This window comes from Helianthus annuus, chromosome 9 (genome assembly GCF_002127325.2).
Source record: "Helianthus annuus cultivar XRQ/B chromosome 9, HanXRQr2.0-SUNRISE, whole genome shotgun sequence".
NCBI classification, from domain to species: Eukaryota; Viridiplantae; Streptophyta; class Magnoliopsida; order Asterales; family Asteraceae; genus Helianthus; species Helianthus annuus.
Window position 1 is genome coordinate 5,913,090 of NC_035441.2, and position 5,626 is coordinate 5,918,715.

The following is a 5,626-nucleotide window of genomic DNA, read 5'->3' on the forward strand; positions in this document are numbered from 1 at the left end:
AATCGGCATCTTTCTTAAGAAATTCAAAACTGTCATATTTCAACTTACAAGTGGTATTGTTGATAAGAATCTACAAGTGGTTAATCAAGGTCATTTAATTGAACTTGATTTAACTTTCATTCAAGTGGTTAAAGAAAGGGAAAAGTGTTTTTACAAGTGGTTAAAGAGAACAATGTGATGAAATCCCCGATCCTACAAGTGGTGTGTGAATTCAAACAAACTAATTTTCCGGAAAAACCATTTTGATTAAAACAAACTTAAGTGTTTTGAAATCATAATGGGAAAATAGTTTGTTGTCAGGGGGAGTTCTGATTGTTTATGCCAAGTGAATGGAGAATTGAAGCAATTCACATCAGTATATCAAATTTTCTTTAAATGGTTTTTAATTTTAGGGGGAGTAAGAAATTTCAGAAAATCCAAAAACATAAAAAATTTGAAAAAGCCAAAAACATGATAAATTCCAAAATCCAAAAAAACATTGAAAAAATAAAAAATGAGTTTTGTTGTGAAAAAGAGGAAATGATAAACGGTCTCACTGATGAATTGGAAAGTCACTGGACTATCACAACACGCTAAAGAATTGGAAAGTCAAATGTGATAAACGGTCTCACTGATGATATGCCAGTAGGTTTTTATACATTCAGTAGATTGTTTTCGAGATATAAACCTAAATATCAAATTCTTACTTATTTCGTGGGGAACATCTCTCGGATATATAGGTAACCCCTGAAATCTTGTTTGAAGGGCTTTCTATTTCTGACATACTAGGTCTTTGTGCGTGATGATATCTGGGGTATTATACCAGGACTTCTGATTTTGCGCAAGCAATAGCCTAGTCCTCGTATAATATTCTCCACTGCTTTAATTATTAAGCCCACCCTCAGCATAAAAATGATGAAACATTGAAAAATCCTAATCATGTGCTGTTGAAGAAAAGATCCCCAAACGGGACACACTAAAAGACGAGCCATCATCTCTCTGATTGAACGGAAGTTCTAGCCTGAGCTCTCATGGTCTCGCATTTACCCGTTTACAGATATCATTAGTGTACATTCACCTGTAAGACTGAATATAGGAGTCTGGATACGGGAGTATATTCTGAGGTGGGACACGCGAATAAGTTAAGTGCTTAAAACACTAATCTCGTATCTCGAAACAGTTGAACTTTGTGTGAAAATTTAAATGGATCAGTATACTGACAATCTAAGTGAATCGTTTAGAATTAAAATGTTTAAAGCTTAACGGTGTTAGTGATTTGTCTAAAAAAACTGATATGATCCTCTTACACAAACTCACAAAAAATATTGTCTATAAATATTTCTTTACTGCTTTTTATTAAACAAGATCCAAAAAGAATGTGTTTTAGTATAAAATTTTGAAAAATAAAAAAGATTTTATTTCATTTTATTTTCGACAACTGATGTTGAAAAACTGATTTTCAAAATTTCAAGTGCTAAACATGATGAACAACAGTGGGTTGGGAGAGTTTGTTTGAGATAAAAAGTGAAGATAAAGTTTTGAGATAATTTGAAAAATGTCATAATCCAACAAGTGATGTTTTGAAAATGATTTAACAAGTGGTAAGCAGAGATTAAAATTGTTATAAAATAAAAATCTTACTTTTAGGTCGAGTTTGTGCAGGAAAACAGCTATGCAAAAGCCAGGTTTTGATTCCTGAGGATATGCAGACTAGAACCAGGTTTCTGAGAGCCTGGCAACGGTCCTGAACCTGTGAAAGTTGTAAAGCGAGATCCCCGTGTCTAAGCCTGAGTAGAGTTTGAGCCAGGTTACGATTTTCAGAACGAGAGCTATTCCAGACTGCGATCCCAGCTTATCGAAAGGGGGAGTCTGAAGACATAAGAGCCAGATACAGATTGTGGATCTACATCCAAGGGGAAGTCTGAAGACATTAAAGTCAGGTTCGAATCATGCTATCCATGCAAGCTGCTAATGCTGAAGAATTTAAAGAATCCAAGAGAATTGGAAGAGTCAGATTGCGATTCTGGAGAGTAAGAGAGAGATAGAAGAGAAGATAAAGATTGAAGGATACTTACAGTGTCAGATACTTTGGAAAGAGCGTGAAGACTGATCAAGACTGAAGACTTGACATAATGAAGACTCGTACCGAAGACTCGTCAACATCCAAGGGGTAGTTTGTTGGTGCATATGTCTGTCGACTTCGTCTTGTATCGAGTCTTGTAATAGGTTAGATAGATTAAGACACGTAGTTCAAGAAAAACCGGAAACTGAGCTGAACCAGCAGGTTCATGCATAGTGACCAGTTCGTACGAACTGCCAGTTCGTACGAACTGCCAGTTCGCACGAACTGGACTGTTCTGGTTCATGCAAAGTGGCTAATCTATAAATAGGTGTCTTGAGATTTCATTTATAACAGTTGTGATTCCGGTAGCGAAGCTCTGCCGAAGTGTCTTCAAGTCTGTAAACGTCATCAAATCAATACAAGAGACAGCTAAACTACTTCTAAGTGTATATCAAGCTGAATGAAGATCAAATCAATGAATTCTGCCTCTGATTTGGTCTAGAACTCTTCTGATCATCTCGTTTTGATCGATTCAACGATCCTACATATTTCAGTATATGCATGTGTGACATCATCATGACATCATCATGGTGATGTCATGGTGATGTGTCGTCGGGAAATGGTCCGAGCTCTCCGTGCTTTGCGTATCGAACTGTAGGGCGCACGACGGAGGAATGTCGCTACGTCGGGCTTGAGCCGAACCTAACCGCGTCGAACCGAACCGAGTCGCATCCACATAAAGTGTACCAACACACTCCCCCTTGGACTCTACTTGTGATGGTTTGATCTTCACATTGTCGGATCTTTAAAAGGTCTTCATGTGTTCACAAGCAGGGAGTGTATCAACAAACTCCCCCTTGAATGATGCTCGCGAAACTTTTGATCTTCAATACTTTTGTTCCTTTTGGTGTTGATGAGTGATCAACTGCAACCCGATCATCTTGATCTTCTGATTGCATCAACGTCGTGTCTTCACTTTACGGCTTGTCATCTGACACGTTCTCTTTGTCTTTAGCTGGTTCGAATGCAACATTTGCACATGCAACAGAGTTAAACACGTAATGAGAACAACCGGTTGGAATATAGACAAATTAAAAAAATGACACATATGAGATCAAATCTCAATCAAACACCGACCGACAACAATTTGAAAGTTTTCAACATGATAAACTTTAGCTTTTAACTTTCAAAAACCATTAACTTCGACCGTTTATGAAGATGCAATTGTTTTCCGGCTTACAATCAGGATTTTAGGTAGGATAGACTCGAGTTCCAACATCGGTCAATAAAAAATAAACTAGAAGCAAAATCTTTTTGGATTTTATAAAGTTTATATTAAAACACACCTAAAATCTTTTTGGAATTTTTCATTTTTCAAATGTAAAGACGAAAAGCAATAAATAAATATATACAGCGATACAGAAACGAAGAAAAGTAACTAGATATTTACAGACAATCTTTTTGCGAGTTTCGAGGGTAAGAGAATCATATCAGTGTATGGTCACGCCAAAATGCTCTTGTTGTTCAATTAGTTCACATTAGGATAAGCATCCTATAACAATTATCGGTATTGTTGTCCACTTAAGCTCAACTTATCAGATGTAATCATGTGACATGGGGATACGTTAAGGTGTGATTTATACTTACCGACCGGTGTTCATCCACACACGACACATTCTCGTATCAAGGTATGCACGAGAGTTCATCTTACCGGTGAGTATACTGTTTATCATCTATTTGAACGTATAAAATATGTGAGAAACTCACTTATTTTTGATTGAAAACAAGCCATATGTGATAGAATCACTTATTTATGAGGAACTTGATTTTCATACACATGAGGGCACAGGAGCAAGTCCGTGAACAGGTCAGTACATCGTACAGCAGAGAGACGAACTTGACTCCCGGATAAATGTGATATTTTATCACTTATTTGTTTGGACATGTGATTGTTGATTACTTATTGAGGTCAAATGCAATATGTATACGTATGTATAGTATCATGGAAGATCTAGACTTCGTCTCCATTATTTTTCGGTAAAAGATACAACCATGATACCCAGATGATAAGACAGCATAAAGACCGAATATCTCAGAACCTCGGCAATCTCTCAAACGAAATTTCGGTACCAAGACCATATGCCAATGAATGGTTCCCACCTGACATCAGTCGATTAAGGTTTATATCGCCCTGCACACTTTAAAATGATTGTGAGCCTACCGATACATCGAATATAGAGCTACTTATCGTTTTTCATTTTAAGTTTAGTTCGAAGAGGTTTGATAGACCGTTGATTTACTATCATTTTCTCCTTTTCTCGCCAGGAAACACATTTTTGTTTTTCTATTGTTTTTGTGTTTTTGAAATTTTTCGATGTTTTTAAATTTTTCTAATTTGGATTTACTCCCCCTAAAATCAACAAACTATGATAAATTTTAAAAACACAAAGGTATTTACAAAACCGATTTCCCGATGTCGGTTAACTCATGTTTTACCTCAATGTCATTTACCGAAATAAATTTAATCAGAAATGATTTATCGAATGTTTGAAAAATGAGTTGGCACGTCGGTAAGCGGTGCAGACCATGACAACATTGACGAGTTTCATATTGAAACAGTCACGTGTGAGGTGATATTTGAGATCAACGTGTCTAGTCAAAGAATGTTGTACGAGATGATATAATTCATAAAGCAGCTTAAATATCGTCAAGTATAGGAGAGATTAGAAATTCAAAACCGTATCCTGCAACTGCTTCGTGCATTGCAAGGAATTTGAGTGCTCTCCTAAACTGGATATCCACCCGGTGTGGACTTCAAGGACGATTATACAGCTACTTCAATAAACCGAGAAATCCTTTCACAGCAACAAGATCAGAAACCTCCAGGTCCGGCTGGTCTTCCACATTGCACCAGCGAAGGTCTTTGTATTTCTCTTTGAGAAGTTGTGTACGGTTGTTCAATCCACGCCAAGGCATCCGCACACCCGGTTGGTTTGTTCAACAAACACATGTTCTTCAATCACACCGTGGAGAAATGTACACTGCACGTTCATCTTGTTGATTTTGAACTTCAGACGTACTACAGGTGCGTACCTTTGGATTGAATCTATCATGGGGACCCGATCAAAGCCTTTAACAATCAAACTTTTGTAATGATTTTCATTTTGTCGAAGCTTTAAATTTCTTTCATCAGACATTCTTTCACCACCATATTCTTCTTTTTCTTTTCCCTCTCCATCAAAGGCAACAACTCCTAGATGTAACAATGTGTCGGAGCCTTAAGTCGCCAATCTTATGCATAGACGCTCCAATATCAACAATCCTAAGACTATCAATAGTTCATCCTGAGACATCCTGCACACTTATTCAGAGATTAGTTGGAGAGGGGGACCCAAGCCTTCATAGACTTGGGTCGTCCGTCATCATCGAGGATTGTAACTTCGATTTCCTGATGATTCGGAATAGATTGAGCTCCCCCTAAAACAGTTACCGTTTTTGGTTTCCAAATTTGTTTCTGCTTTTCATTTTTAACATCCGATTTAACAGATTTTGTTTGGACAACCTCCGGTTTTAACGCCTTTTCAA